Source organism: Hyperolius riggenbachi, chromosome 2 (assembly GCF_040937935.1).
Source record: "Hyperolius riggenbachi isolate aHypRig1 chromosome 2, aHypRig1.pri, whole genome shotgun sequence".
NCBI lineage: Eukaryota > Metazoa > Chordata > Amphibia > Anura > Hyperoliidae > Hyperolius > Hyperolius riggenbachi.
The window spans coordinates 31,352,209-31,368,954 of record NC_090647.1 but is presented as its reverse complement, the minus strand read 5'-3'; the positions used below and the strand labels follow the sequence as shown (position 1 = coordinate 31,368,954).

At 46.4% G+C, this 16,746-nt stretch overlaps 1 protein-coding gene across 2 annotated transcripts in view; it reads right to left on the bottom strand.

Annotated features, from left to right (window-relative positions):
* P2RY6 (pyrimidinergic receptor P2Y6) overlaps positions 1 to 16,746 on the bottom strand; it is a 141,784-nt gene that overhangs the window by 113,293 nt on the left and 11,745 nt on the right. Inside the window, exon 1 of one of the 2 annotated variants that reach the window (XM_068264660.1) lies at positions 14,509 to 15,210. The exons of the other annotated variant lie outside the window; for it this stretch is intronic. The gene's annotated coding sequence lies outside the window, so the exon portion shown is untranslated. Of the gene's footprint in view, positions 1 to 14,508; positions 15,211 to 16,746 lie in introns of those variants that run through there. 2 annotated transcript variants of the gene reach the window in all.

Below are 16,746 nucleotides of genomic sequence, written 5' to 3'. Positions count from 1 at the left end.
GAGCTCGAATACCGACTCGAATAGTGAGCTCGAAGTCCGAGGTCGAATCGAATAGTAAAATTTATTCGACTCGAATATTCGACTGACCTCGAATAATTTACTATTCGAATTCGACCAAACTCGAATTTTAAAAAGGGGTATTTGAGCATCACTGATGGACAGTGCAGCGATTTCTCCGCGATCGCGTTTAGCGCTTCTATAGCACTAAAACGCAATAGTCGGGAAATCGTGTGAAAATGGTGCAGGCTACGCGTTTGTGTTTTGCGTTTTTTTGGTCGATTTGCGTCGATTACCGCAAATCACCCAAGTAAGAATGGGCCTATAGGGTTTTATTACACTTGCACTTTCAAAAGCGCTAGTGTTTGAGCGTTTTGTTGAAATCGCCGGCAAAACGCTCAAGTGTGAATGGGCCCTAAGAGTGATTAAAATGTGGAATCCATTCCATCAGGCTGGAGGCTTCGGGCCATCTCAACCTGGACCTCGAGACACAGGAACTTTCCCTCTGCTGTCAACCTCTTGAACTCTCTCCACTCCCTCTTCCAGTGCCCCCTCCTCCCCCTGGGCTTTGGCAACTGCTGGCTTCTGTTACCACAATCTGTCCACCGATTCACTGCTTCCTTAATGTACTTAAATGGGTATAGAGAACAGCAGATGCCCGTTTTTTTGTATATTTTGTATGTCTTAGTGGACTTGAACACATCTGTATATTGTATATATTGTGTCTCTGTGCCCTGTGTTTCCTCCTACTTTGTGTTTGTGCCAAGCCCATTCCAGGCACGATCCAGTCGTTCTTGGCGAATAAATGATATTCTGATTCTGAACACCGAGAGGGCTTTGTGTTTCAGTAGACTTTTTGTTGTTAGAATTGAGTTTTATATGAGTTCTACCACCCAGTCTATTAGAAGTGTCTTGGAGTGTATTTCCTTTAGGCGCAGCGATCGCCTGTATCCAAGTGATCGCCAAGCTGTTGTTGACACTGGAGTGTGTTAGGTTTGGCTATTAATACATTGTGAAATGTTGGCAGAATCTCAGGTCTGCAAATATATCGTCCTATCAGGTTATAAAGTAAACACGATCATAAAAACGGGCGACAAGGGACGACGAGGGCACTGTGCTGTGTTTACCTGTTACAGAGGACACAGGTGGGAAATAAACGCACACAATAGCCCTAAGACAAGGCTTCCATCAGCACTGAACACACTCGGATTTAGGAGGTCCCTGCAGGGGGGCGGTGACCAGATGCAGACAGTCCCGGATAACTGATTTATGAGGTCAATGGAGGGGACAGTAACCAGAGGCAGTTAGTCCCAAACTTTCACTCTCCAGCCACTGCTGCTGTACTCCTGCTTTAGGGGGCTGCATCTAAATTTGCAGATCAGTTTCCAAAGGAGTACTTGGCAATATGCTCCCCCCCCCCCGACTTAGAATGATCGCACAGCACCCGACAATTTACTCAGTTTAATTTAATGTTCTCAGTCAGCAAGAGAACATTGCAACAACTTGCGAGTCTGTTACAAACAAACTGCTCACCCTCAGCCAGACAGCCCTCCTCCATTCCTGCTTAGGCAGGACAGCAGTGCCACCTACTCCCTTCTGCTGTGCAAGTCAAATGAAACACTGCTGCTCTCCTGCCTTCCCCTTCCTCACTCACTGCCAGACTCCTCACACAGCACAGCAAGCTGCTTTTCCCCAATGATGTGACCTCTTCACCTTGCTTGCTCTCCTCCCGCTTCTCCTCCTACTCTGTCTGCATGCTGTAAATGTAAACACAGAAACTACAAACATGCAGCCCCTGTAATCTCTGCATGCAAGTGTTTCACCTTGCTTCATGAGATAACCTGCCCTGTATCTGCCCCCCTCCTTCGCCAGATATCCATGTTAGGTAGCCAGAGACGGGCCTCCGAATTGCAGTGTTAGGTAGTCATGTGTGCCACCCAGATATTTATAATCCCTGGAAAAATCCTGGAAAAAGTATATGAAACGGGATTATCAAATATTTGACTTACTAGCACCCGGGGAGTCGCTGAGGACTTGCTGTAGCCAGAGGATTAGCACTGCCCCCTAGGGATAGGGAACTGAATATTTTATAATCAAGATGGCAGCCTCCGGATCTCTGTCAGGACAGGAAATACGCCCGATGGGCCAAACGGACAGCTTAAAGTAGAACTAGACTCTTCAGGTCTAAAGAGTGAATAGATAAAGAGAAGTTTGTTTAATGTGAAAACAGTTTAAGAGGACCTGCTTGTTTTAGGAAGTTTCTTTATAAACAGTGTCTGTCTACTACTACATCAAACAGGAAATACCTGGCGCTCCACTCCCCCGCCGCCATGTGCCCTCTCGCTTTGTCGCTGTTTGTTTTTGGTTCACTATTGTTAGTTCTTAATTACTGCGCCTGTTCTCGGATATTGTCACTTAGTGATCCCTCTGTATGCTATTGCTGAGGCGTTATATACAACTGTCAATTCCAGTACAAAAATTTACTTAAAGCTTATCTCCAGTCACAGAAATAGGGCATTGATTGCAACATTTAAAAACATTTGACCAATTTATCACATACACACCTGTGTTCAGTGTCCTCCCCGATTATAAAAAAAAAAGTTGAAAACTCTGAGAAAATGTATTATAATAATCCAAATATTTGTATAGCACTTTTTTCCTGTCAGAATCAAAGCGCTCAAGAGCTGTAGTCACTGGGACACGCTCAAGAGGCCACTCAACAGTGTAAAGGTATCTTGCCTTGAACTCCTTACTGAATAGGTACTGACCCTGACGTCACTCTGAGGAAGCCCTTTGGGTGAAACATGTAAGTGGGAGGAGTCCAAGGAGTCTGGCCTCAACTACCAGCACTGCTATACACAGGCTGGATCCCTGTTGTCATGCTGATGTACGAATGCAGAAGCGGGTTGTTCGCGCATCGTCCAACCTTGACCACCTCGTGAAAATTGTTTGGCGGCAACCTATGTGTGTAGCAAGCCTGTTGTCATCTGTGACATCCACCGCGAGGCATAGTGTTTCAGGGACCTGTGGCTTCAGTGGGTGAGGATGCTGTCACCTCTCGATCTTCAACACTGACTGCTTCAAGTATATAGGTCACTGCGGCTTGTGCAACTCAGAACCATATGGCCAACTACAGCGCTATCATTGCATGAAACTGGGAGCGACTGTCATTGCTACTGTGTGCAGTTTCAGCATATGCAAGACTATATAACAAGAGACATTTCTATCTGTGGATAAACTAGGATCCTTGGGGTCAGTGACTCTTGATTTTATTTTAAGTACACAGAAGCATGAACTAGAGCCTGGTCTATAAAAATAAGCAACATAGCCTAGGAGATCTTCCGTATTGAGCCCATTAGTGATCTTGGAATTAATAATAACCAGCATGTGGTTTATCTATTGAAGCAACCGATTGCTGCACAATTGAATGAGTATTGTAAAGACGGTCAGCATGAGTGTAGGGTTGGATGTGGGGTATTGAGAGACTTATGGGATTCCGAGGTTTTAATGATTTTTAAAGATGGCCCGAACAGTTGGCTAGCGGAAAGTTCCCGGCAAAGTTCCGCTGGTCGACCCGCCCCCTATACATCTTCATGGAGCCAAACTTTGACACCTTACCTCACAGTCAGCAGACACATGGCAGCCAATTAGCTTGCACCCCCTCCTGGACCCCCCCCCCCCCCCCCTCCCAGGTACGGATCAAGACCAAGTTGCGCCTTGGGCAAGGTCAGGTTTTGGTGCCTAAACTGCCATTCATTTTGCCGCCTTTTTAAGAATTCAACAAGCTGCGCCTGGGGCAAGATACCCGCTTGCCCCCCCCTACCCCTAGATCCGTCCCTGCCCCCCCCCCTATTAAAAAGCAGTTGCGGTGGCCATATTGGATTCATTCTCTGCTGGCTGCTGACTGTTAGTGAGAGCAGGGTCAGACTTGCTGCCCATAGGTAGGGAAAGCATTAGCTAGACCTGTGTTCTTGTTCCTCACTTGCTGTGAAAGTACCCCAAACAGACCTTTTGAGGGCTAGTATATTGGTGCTGTTGTTGTTGCCTAATTAAGTTGCACGCACAGAACCAATGCAGTGCATTATTACTTCACTGTATTCTGATAGTACTATTGTATCTCTGTGTGTGACACTCCACAGCCCACTGACACCCAGAGCTGTGCATAATGTGATTTCTGCGCTTTAGGGCTTAAAACCCAACTTGTGTCAACTCCGTAACTTTTGGTGGGACTTTTGCCATGGATCACCCTCCGACATGCCACAGTCCAGGCGTTAGACCCCTTTAAACAACTTTTCCATCACTTTTGTGGCCAGAAACAGTCTTTGTAGGTTTTAAAATTTGCCTGCCCATTGAAGTCTATGGCGGTTCACATGTTTGCAGACCTTTGCGGACGTTCGCTTTCGCTATTCGTGAGTGGAAAATTCTATGTTTGCGACATCTCTAATGATTTTATTTGTGAAATGATATTACTGGTGTTGCTGTCCACAATAAAGCATTTTGTATTTTTTCTGGAATTCTGAGGCCTGAAAAAACTTTTTTTTTGCTTGGTAGTTGTGGGTCTAGGTGCTTTATTCAGCCACTAATATTAATCAAGAAATTGACAATCTATCCTACACCAATCGCTTTCCATTTAAAAATAAGCCTCTCCCAATTGACTTATATCGATCAGATTTCTCGTTTGAATAGTAATAATACTGATAAATAAAGACAACCTCTGTTTTTGCTTCACAACCGATCGTGGTGAAAAATGAGTGTGGCTTTGCACTACGCGGCAAAAAGTGGGTGTGGCATGGCAATATGTGGGTGGAGCCAAATACTAGTGAAATACAGATAGTGCCCGGTTAACAAATGAGCTAGGGACTATATTCTTAACCTGAATCTATTCTCTTCTGTCCCCCTCTGTTCTCCCTGTGCCTCTTTTGTTCCCCTCTGTATCACCTCAGTTTGTGTTTCTTTTCCCCCTTCTGTTCCCCCTTGGCCCTTTTGTCCACTTCTATGTCCCCCATGTCACCTCTTGTCCCCAGCTGTATCATCTCTTGTCCCGTGTCCTAGACATTTATAGGTATCCCCAATAGGTATCCAGGTATAGGTCCCCCAATATAGATAGTGTGGCATAGGTGCTCCCGGTATAAGTTAGCAAGGTACAGGTACCCCCAGTATGTGTAGCCAGGTATAGGTGGGTCCCCAGTATAGGTTAGCCATGTGCCACAGTATAAGTAGCGAACTATAGGTGCCCCAGTATAGGTAGCCAGGTACAGGTGATGCTACAGTATAGGTTAGCCATGTGCCACAGTATAGGTAGCAAGCTATAGGTGCCCGGGTATAGGTAGCCAGGTACAGGTGATGCTACAGTATAGGTTAGCCATGTACAGGTACCCCCAGTATAGGTAGCAAGCTATAGGTGCCCCGGTATAGGTAGCCAGGTACAGGTAGTACTCCAGTATAGGTGTCCAGCTATAGGTGCTCCAGTAATAGATAGTCACGTACATGTGGTGCCCTAGTGTAGGTAGCAAGCTATAGGTGCTCCAGTATAGATAGCCAGGTACAGGTGGGGCCCCAGTATAGGTAGCGAGCTATAGGTGCTCCAGTATAGGTAGCGAGGTGCAGGTGGTACCCCAATATAGGTAGCGAGCTATAGGTGCTCCAGTAATAGATAGTCAGGTACAGGTGGTGCCCTAGTGTAGGTAGCAAGCTATAGGTGCTCCAGTATAGATAGCCAGGTACAGGTGGTGCCCCAGTATAGGTACCAAGCTATAGGTGCTCCAGTATAGGTAGCGAGGTGCAGGTGGTACCCCAGTATATGTAGCAAGCTATACAATACATTGTATTTTTTTCTGGGTCAAAGAGTTCACTCACTGACTAACGTCAGGAAATGAAAAAAAACGGAAACGCTCTGCAAAGCGGTTACAAAAGCCCTTTGCAGAAAATTGTACCGTGCAGTGGAGCACCGGGAGGGGCGAAAAAACGCTTAAAAAAACTATTGAAAATCAATGCCGTCATTTTAGATGTGAACAAAGCTTAAAGGAATCCTCCTGTGGAATAGGTTGTTACAGAGCCTGGACAAGGTCCTCCAGCAGCCAAGGCTGAGACACCAAAGTACGCCCCTCCATCCCTCCCACCCTAGCCGTCACACACTGATTGCTATTACACTAAGAGGCCCCTCCCCATCCCTCCCACCCCAGCCGTCACACACTGATTGCTATTACACTAAGAGGCCCCTCCCCATCCCTCCCGCCCCAGCCGTCACACACTGATTGCTATTACACTAAGAGGCCCCTCCCCATCCCTCCCACCCCAGCCGTCACACACTGATTGCTATTACACTAAGAGGCCCCTCCCTCCATCCCTCCCACCCCAGCCGTCACACACTAATTGCTATTAGACTAAGAGGCGCCCCTCCCATCCCTCCCACCCCAGCTGTCTCACACTGATTGCTATTAGACTAAGAGGCACCCCAGGGCCCCCAACACCTTAATCTCTACTTATCTGGCTTGCAGTCACTGCCATGTATCACCTTTTCATATTTCCTTCTGCTTCAAACTCAATAGGGGAATGATAGCTGAGCGAGTTGTGTGCCCCCTCCTACACTGCGCCCTGAGGCTGGAGCCTCTCTTGCCTCTGCCTCAGCCCAGCCTTGTGTGTGCCACTGCTACACTGTGCCCTGAGGCTGGAGCCTCTCTCGCCTCTGCCTCGGCCCGGCTCTGGGTCGTTAGGCCTCTTTTCCACTGACTGTTGAAATGCCTCTCAAACTCTCACAACTGCTCACTGCTGCCTGGTAACTGCTATTGCTGCCTGGTAACTGCTCACTGCTGCCTGGTAACTGCCTATTGCTGCCTGGTAACTGCTCACTGCTGCCTGGTAACTGCTTGCTGAGCACGCAGTCCAACAGTCCATGGAAAAGAGGCCTTAGGAGTAGTGCTGCTCGGATACCCCTTTTCAAAATCCGGATTGACCCGGATCCAGATACCCAGATATCCGATCCGGGTCGGATATCCGATTTCAAAATTTTCCAATCCAAATTGGATATCCGACTCTAATATCCGGTATATCCCACCCTTAAATTGCTTTAAAAATGTTTTTTAGGGTATATGAGGCATGTAGCATCATTATTTTGTAAAGGGGAACACTAAGTGATGATGTGGGGACTTAAAATCCCCCCCCCCCCAAAAAAAAATGGCGGTCAATTAACATTAGGCCTAGATTCCAGACAGCGGTCGTGCAGCCCACATTGTGTCCAAAGTCCAACCGCACAACTGGGACATGACAGTTTTCAGCCAAGACACCTCCAAAAAATTACGCAGCAGTTGTGTTTTGGGTTAAATATAGGTGATATCAGTGGCCTGTGGCACCCTGACCTGGCGGTGGGAGCTGCACAGGCAGCAGGAGCAGGGCAATGCAGCAGCAGCAGGTGTAATGTGTGCCAGGAGCATGCCGGATGTGGCACGTTGCGATTGGCACTTAGCACTTGTCATGTGGCACTTGCCACGTGTCACATGGCACTTGCCAAGTGTCACGTGGCAAGTGCCAAGTGTCATGTGCCAAGTGCCTGCCAAGTGACAGTCAGACAGCAGAGGAGAAGACACTAGTGCACACTAACTGCTCACAGCACAGCAGTTCTGTAGAAAGCTAACACAGTAGTACTACTACTCTAACAACTACTAGCACGCTGACTGCAGTACTACAGTACTAACTACACAATAACACAGTAATCCTATCCCCTAATCTCTAACCTATACCTAAGGCTGATAGCTGGCCAGCAGGCAGCAGCTGGCCTGGTCTGTGCACAGCACACACACAGACACATAGCAGCTGCCTGCAGCACACACTCTGACTGTCACACAAATGACATCAAGCTAATTAATGATTCAACAATAGTGAGTGATAGTGAAGGGGTTAATCACTGAACAGCTTTCGGTTTATCACTGCTAGGCCAGCAGCACTGGAGCACACACTCTGACTGTCATACAATGACATCAATCAAGCTAATTAACGACTTAACAATAGTGTAGTGATAGTAGTGAAGGGGTTAATCACCGAACAGGTTATCAGTGTGTACAGCCCTTGGCCCAGCAGCACTGGAGCACACACTCTGACATCAATCAAGCTAATTAACGATTTAGCAATAGTGTAGTGACAGTAGTGAAGGGTTAATCACTGAACAGCTTTAGGTTTATAACTGTGTACAGCCCTTGGTAGACCACCAGCACTGGAGCATGTCTCTCAGTGAGAATTCAGCAAGCTAAGATGATATGTCTCATCATGGCAGCCCTACTTATTATACAGGGGGCTGGCCAGTTTTCCTTTCTGTGATTGGGTGCCAGGGTTTAGGCTGAGAGCCCTCTGATTGGCTCAATGAGGTCAGGTGGGGCTGGCCAGGATTCCCCTCTGTGATTGGTTGCTAGGGCTTCTGCTGGGAGCCCTCTGATTGGCTAGAGGACGTCAGCTCCTTAGTTACAGTATTTCGGATACGGATATCCGCAATATCCGCGGATATCCGGGATATGTGGCCAAATATCTGCAGATAGATAGCCGGATTTTTAGAAAATCCGGAATCTGAATCAGATAGCGTAAAAAAAGTTCGTATATCCGGGTTACCCAGACATCCGGAATCCTGGTGAGCAGCACTGCTTAGGAGCCATTTTTAAACGAACGGTGTATTGTGCTGATCCTTTGCTACGGATACTTGTGGATAGGGATGGTCAATGAGATGGAAATAATTTCAATCTGATCCAGTATTATGTACATTTTATATGCAAATGTGTGTAGCTTGAAAATGGACCAATCAAATTTTACCTCAGCAGGATTTGATTGGTTCATGTTCAAGCTGCATAAAAATTTGCATACACGATTTGTATAATGCTGCATCATCTCCAAATTATTTGCATCTCATTGACAATCCCTACTTGAGGAATCACTGCTTCCGAACCAGTGTGCAGATCAGCTGTACTGACTGCAGCCAGTGATGATCACCAGGTGAAATCCAAATAGGTTTTACTCAGATTTCATCCAGGTAATTAAAGCACCTGTGCGGGTGGGCGAGAGGGGGTTAAACTTACCCAGCAGGCGTCTTCTTTAATCCGTCCCACGGCGCCTCCCACGCTGCATTCCAAGCGCGTCACATGACTACAAACACTTCCTCCTTCAACCCGGAAGGAGGAAGTGTTTGTAGTCACGTGACCGGGGCTTAGGACGCATCAGGGAAGGCGCCGTGGGACGGATTAAAGAAGACGCCTGCTGGGTCAGTTTAACCCCCTCTCGCCCACCCGCACAGGTGCTTTAATTACCTAGATGAAATCTGAGTAAAACCTATTTGGATTTCATCCGGTGATCATCACTGGCTGCATGCTGATTCCAAGTGTACCTCAAACACTGGCTGTTTGCTTGTTCTAGGTGTGACACGTACATGCAAAAAGGGCGTCGGGAAAAAAGGGTGCGTGGTGTAAACGATAAGCGGTAATAGCATTTATAAAAATATTGTGTTGTATTTTGTTTACAAGAATGTTTTAGAAATTAAAACAACATTTAATAATGTGTATGAAATCGCAAATTGTGAAAACGATAATCTTCCCTGTTTTAAAAGTAAAACTTATCATTACGTTTGTTAAAAAAACGATAATATATGTATAATCGTTATCATTGTATGATATTGTGTATAACCTTCATTTATTGTTTCTTCATGTATTAAAATCTGAAAATATTGTTTAAAACGATGAAAAAAAAAATGAACACGTTAGTAATAACTGTTGTAAAACATTAGTAAATATTACCAACATATTACTACAACTAAACCTAACCCTATTCTAACACAGAACCCTCCCTCTACCTATCCCTAACCCTTAGACTCCCCCCCCCACCCTGGTGGTGCCTAACCCTAAGACCCCCCCCCCCCCCCCCGCCCTGGTGGTGCCTAACCCTAAGACCCCCCTGGTGGTGCCTAACTCTAAGACCCCCCTGGTGGTGCCTAACCCTAAATCCCCCCTGGTGGTGCCTAACCCTAAATCCCCCCTGGTGGTGCCTAAACCTAAGACCCCCCCCCCTAGTGGTGCCTAACCCTAAATCCCCCCTGGTGGTGCCTAACCCTAAATCCCCCCTGGTGGTGCCTAACCCTAAGACCCCCCTGGTGGTGCCTAACCCTAAAACCACTGTACCACTACAGTAGTAAGTGAAGCCGGCCTAAAATTTACCATTTATGCTTAATGCAATAGAAACATTAGGTTGCTTAAAGGAGAACTGTAGTAAGAGGTATATGGGGGCTGCCATATTGATTTCCTTTTAAGCTATACCAGTTGCCTGGCAGCCCTGCTGATCTATTTGGCTGCAGTAGTGTGAATCACACCAGAAACAAGCATGCAGCTAATCTTGTCAGATCTTATAAAAATGTCAAACACCAGATCTGCTGCATGCTTGTTCAGGGTCTAGGGCTAAAAGTATTGGAGGAAAAGGATCTGCAGGATAGCCAGGTAACTGGTATTGCTTAAAAGGAAATCAATATGGTAGCCTCCATATACCTTTCACTACAGTTCTCCTTTAAAAGGGAACCTTAACTGAGAGTGATATGGATGTTTCCTGTAAACAATACCAGTTGCCTGGCAGTCCAGCTGATCTTTGTGACTGCAATAGTGGCTGAATCACACCCTGAAACAAGCATGCAGCTAATCCAGTCTGACTTCAGTCAGAGCACCTGATCTGCATGCTTGTTCAGGGGCTGTGGCTAAAAGTATTAGAGACACAGGATCAGCAGGCGATTCAGGCAACTGGTATTATTTTAAAAGGAAAAATCCATATCCTTCTCAGTTTAGGTTCCCTTTAAGGATTTGTAGCATAAAAGCCAACTCACATTGGCTGGGATTTGAACCTCGGTCTCACTGTGTGGTGGGCAAGCACCCTAACCACTGTACCAACTGAAGCTGGCCTAAAATTTACCATTTATGCTCAATACAAGAGAAAAAGTAGAAAAAGTAGACAAGACAAATAACATTTATATCATACTTTTCCAGCCGGGATGTGATGAAGGCGTGAACTAGGGTTGGAAGATCCTCTGGGGGAATCAGATGTTTAATCTTTGCAATGTTCTTCAGATGAAAGTAGGAAGATTTAACTACAGATGAAATTTGGTTTCTGAAACTTAAATCCCCATCGATTAGTACGCCAAGGCTGCGCACAAGGTTGGAGCTGTTTATGTCTGAATTCCCAATCCTGATTGGTGTTGCTTTAGGATAGAGCTGTTTTGATGGCGAGCGCTGGCTTTGGACAAAGAGGACCTCAGTTTTGTCAGCATTCAGTTTCAACCAGTTATCATTCATCCATGCCTGTAGCTCAGCTAACCAAGAGTTTATTTTTGGAGTAGGGTCTGTTCCACCAGGTTTGAAGGACAGGTATAGCTGTGTGTCATCGGCGTAGCAGTGGTACGTCAGGCCATGTCGTTGGATAAGTGTACCGAGTGGTAACATGTAGATTGCAAACAGCAGAGGGGATAGGATTGATCCTTGTGGCACTCCGAATTGTAGAGGTTCAGTAGGAGACCGTAGGCAAGTCTTCCTAACACTGCTATCTTGTCTAATTTTTCTCTTGACAACTGTTGAACACAAAAGACAAGGCCATGTCTGGCTACATATCTGTAAGCAGTGGCTGCATGGTATAATGGTCAAGGGCTCTGCCTCTGACACAGGAGACCAGAGTTCAAATCTCAGCTCTGTCTGTTCAGTAAGCCAGCACCTATTCAGTAGGAGACCTTAGGCAAGTCTTCCTAACACTGCTACGGCCTATAGAGCATGCCCTAGTGGCTGCAACTCTGGTGCTTTGAGTCCGCCAGGAGAAAAGTGTGATATAAATGTTATTTGTCTTGTCTACTTTTTCTCTTGTATTGAGCATAAATGGTAAATTTTAAGCCAGCTTCAGTTGGTACAGTGGTTAATGTGCTTGCCCACCACACATTGAGACCCAGGTTCAAATCCCAGCCAATGTGAGTTGGCTTTTATGCTACAAATCCTTAAAGGGAACCTAAACGAAGAAGGATATGGATTTTTCCTTTTAAAATAATACCAGTTGCCTGAATCGCCTGCTGATCCTGTGTCTCTAATACTTTTAGCCACAGCCCCTGAACAAGCATGCAGATCAGGTGCTCTGACTGAAGTCAAACTGGATTAGCTGCATGCTTGTTTCAGGGTGTGATTCAGCCACTATTGCAGTCACAAAGATCAGCTGGACTGCCAGGCAACTGGTATTGTTTACAGGAAACATCCATATCACTCTCATTTAGGTTCCCTTTAAAGGAGAACTGTAGTGAAAGGTATATGGAGGCTACCATATTGATTTCCTTTTAAGCAATACCAGTTACCTGGCTATCCTGCAGATCCTCTTCCTCCAATACTTTTAGCCCTAGACCCTGAACAAGCATGCAGCAGATCTGGTGTTTGACATTTTTGTAAGATCTGACAAGATTAGCTGCATGCTTGTTTCTGGTGTGATTCACACTACTGCAGCCAAATAGATCAGCAGGGCTGCCAGGCAACTGGTATAGCTTAAAAGGAAATCAATATGGCAGCCTCCATATACCCCTCACTACAGTTCTCCTTTAAGCAACCTAATGTTTCTATTGCATTGAGCATAAATGTTAAATTTTAGGCCAGCTTCACTTACTACTGTAGTGGTACAGTGGTTAGGGTGACTTGCCTACCACACAGTGAAATCTGTGTTCGATTCCCACCCATGGTATGATGTATACTGGTTTTTAAAATAGTATAATTCCCTGGCAGAAGAGACCCTCCTCCCTCCAGTAGGTGGGAGGAGGGAGCCCACAAGAGGCTAATTAAAATCTCCCTAGCAGAGTGTGTAGCAGCTGTCCCATAACTAATTAGTGTAGGCAGACAACTGAGTCAAATGGTATAAGGACCTTGCTTGGAGGAGGGTGGGTGGGTGGATCCTCCAGCAGTGATGTGTATTTCACTCAATCAGGTGTGCCTGCAGGTATTAGAGCTCTTGAAACATTTTTTCTAACTGGTAGAATTTTTTCAAATTTTCAAAGTTCACCTCCCCATTGAAGTCTATTGCGGAGGTTCGCGAACCGAAAATCGGAGGTTCGCGACATCTCTACTCCCTGGTGGTGCCTAACCCTAAATCTCCCCTGGTGGTGCCTAACCCTAAGACCTCTCTGGTGGTGCCTAACCATAAATCCCCCCTGGTGGTGCCTAACCCTAAAACCCCCCTAGTGGTGCCTAACCCTAAAACCCCCCTAGTGGTGCCTAACCCTAAATCCCCCCTGGTGGTGCCTAACCCTAAATCCCCCCTGGTGGTGCCTAACCCTAAATCCCCCTTAGTGATTACTTTATTATGTGAATAATAATGTTTTACAAACAGTAAGGGATACAATCTTAAATAACGTTTTAGTTAAAAACGATAGATATGTTTAGTATTTTTGTAAACGTTATTTGTCATGGTCGCATTTTGTACTTTTAAATCATCACAAGCACAGTTTGAAAACGTTAATCTCCGAGCGCCCTTTTTTTCCTGTTCAGCGCCCATCAATTTATATTTATTATGAGAGTGAATGGCGGCGCCCTTTATGTCCACTTGCCTCATGCGCCCAAATTTCCTGCGACCAGTTGGGACACTGATGTATACTTGTTCCAGACATTGCTGTATGCTCGTTCCAGGAGTGCCTTAGACACTGACTAAGGCCTCTTTTCCAAGGACTGTTGATAGGCATTGAAATGCCTCTCAAACTCTCACAACTGCTCACTGCTGCCTGGTAACTGCTCACTGCTACCTGGTAACTGCTTGCTGAGCACACAGGTAAACAGTCTGTGGAAAAGAAGCCTGAATGTTTGTTCCAGGTAGGTCTCAGACACTGACTGCATGATTGTTCCAGACAATGCTGTATGCTTGTTTCAGGTGTGATTTAGATACTATCAAAGCTAAAAGATCAGCATGTCTGCTGGTCAACTGGTAGATTATAAAAGATTTTTTTTTCTGATTTGTAAATTCTGAAACTATCAAAGCAGGCCCTTAAGGCCCAATTTACACTTAAATCAGTTGCTCTCAGTTATAGCTGAAAGGACAACTGATTTTCAAAGTAATGCCCATGTTTCCCAATGGCTCAGTTCACACTATACACGTTTTAACTAAAATATTTCATAATGCACTGCTATGGAGAAGAATAACTGCTCACTGCTGCCTGGTAACTGCTCACTGCTGCCTGGTAACTGCTCACTGCTGCCTGGTAACTGCTTGCTGAGCACACAGTACAACTTTCCGTGGCAAAGAGGCCTAATAGGAATAACTGACAACTGCATTCCATCATAAAGTTATCAGTTATGAATCATTTCCCTCCAGATACATAAACAGCCTCTAGCTAAAAGTTCTGCTTCAGCCTGCACTCATTCCGGATCCTAGGTTCCTGTAACTCCTAAATCTATGAGAAAGGTGGAAAGATGGCAGCCCCCATACCCCTTTCACTTCATGTGTACTTTAACAAGTTACAACTTAAACGTCATGAGAAAAGTTTGCACTTACCTTTGCGTCCGATCGCTGGCGCTGTCACACGACGTCATAGGACATTCACAGAGGAGCGTGCTGAGGCTTGCAGTCCGCTGGCTGTACTCAGACAACGCTAAGCTCCCCCAGGCGAGCCAAGTCCTGCCATCGCTACCTAGTGCGAGTTCCCACGTGTAACTGGATCAGCCCTGCAGTCAGCTGTCTGTGCCTATTGCACCGCTCTGCAGATTGCACTCCTCCTGCAGCACCCCAAGGCTTGTAGTTGTAGCTGTGATATTGCCCTCCTCCTGCAGCACCCCAAGGCTTGTAGCTGTGATATTGCCCTCCTCCTGCAGCACCCCCAAGGCTTGTAGCTGTGATATTGCCCTCCTCCTGCAGCACCCCCAAGGCTTGTAGCTGGGATATTGCACTCCTCCTGCAGCACCCCAAGGCTTGTAGTTGTAGCTGTGATATTGCCCTCCTCCTGCAGCACCCCAAGGCTTGTAGCTGGGATATTGCTCTCCTCCTGCAGCACCCCCAAGGCTTGTAGCTGGGATATTGCTCTCCTCCTGCAGCACCCCAAGGCTTGTAGCTGGGATATTGCTCTCCTCCTGCAGCACCCCCAAGGCTTGTAGCTGGGATATTGCCCTCCTCCTGCAGCACCCCAAGGCTTGTAGCTGGGATATTGCTCTCCTCCTGCAGCACCCCCAAGGCTTGTAGCTGGGATATTGCTCTCCTCCTGCAGCACCCCCAAGGCTTGTAGCTGGGATATTGTACTTTTCATGCAGAACTCTTCTAGCTGTGAGCAGCGCAAGGTCTGCAGCTCGCTGTACTAAGCTCTGCTATTTCCTCCTCTCTGTGACACTGGATCTGACAAGTGGGCGACACATGGAGGAGTGGACTGCAGCTCGGCCCCCCCTCACCGCTATCCAGGGACCTGCTGGGATCTGCAGGATTACCTGAGGCAGATCTACTGCTGGAGCAGCTTGTTAGATCCTGTCACCTCTCTGCCTATGCAAACGTCACTTATTGCTGCATCCGTCCCCGATGACGTCTTCTGGAGGGGACAGACCCGATACATGAACTAAAGCTGGGTACACACGTGAGATAAATGTCTTTGCAAACTGAGGAATCAATCTGCCGCATAGGTTGGTCAGGAAGGTTTGAACGACGGATCTTTCTAAAGGTGGCCACACATGATACAATAAAATGATCTGATTTTTCAGCAATTCAATAAAAATGATCGTTTCAACAGAAAAATCAGACTTTTTTTTTTTTTAAATTCGATTAAAAATCATGATCAAATTTTTTTATTTTATTTATTTGGGGGGCAGGTAGTTTCTTGATCGAGAGTGATGGAAATTACTGATCAATTTTTTGCAAGATTGTATGGTGTGTGGTAGATTGACTGTTTGGTAATGTGGAGACGCAAATACTTAAAAAAGGTGAAACTAATATTTGAAATAGACTCATTACATGCAAAGCGAGATATCCCAAGCCTTTATTTATTATAGTTTTGAAGATTATGGCTTATAGCTTATGAGAACTCCAAAATCGGAATCTCATGGCCCATACTCACGAGGGACTTTTGTCGCCTCAACACGCGGCGCGCGCGTGTTGCGGCGACAGGTCGCCCGTGAGTATGGGCCGTCGCACACGCGCGCACCCCGAACTGTCGCCCGCCGCTCTTGTCGCCATGCGATTGAAAGTTTCAATCGCATGGCAACAGTCGCCGCCGCACCTCCGCCGCAACTGTCGCTAGTCCGCGTGAGTACGCGGACTAGCGACAGCAACCTCCATTGAGGTGAATGAAGCTTCCGGCGGGGGGAGGAGGAACGTCGGCGACAGCTTCCGTCTCGCCGCTGGTCTCTCTTCCGCGTGTGTACGCGGAGGGACCTGGAGAGAAGCTGTCGCCGGCCTGTCGCTAGCACGCTCACGTGTGCTGGCGACAGGCCACTTCTGCAGCCCGTGAGTACGGGCCATAAGACTCAGACCATTAGAATATTGTGCTTTGTTTACATTATAAATTGCAAGTGCTGAGCGCTTTTAAAAGCAATTTTCCAGGTGTTTTTTAAGTGTTGTGCAATCTTTGCGCTTTTGTTTGGCAATTTGTGTGTTTTTTTTTGTTTGTTTTTTCGGGAAGTGACCTCTTTGACCTGGAATGGAATATCCTTCAATGTACTTTGTAATTAAACATGCTCACATGATTGTTTATCCAAGCGTTTTTCAAAGCATTTAGCGATTTTCCTATACCTTCCACTAACGCAAATTCGCATG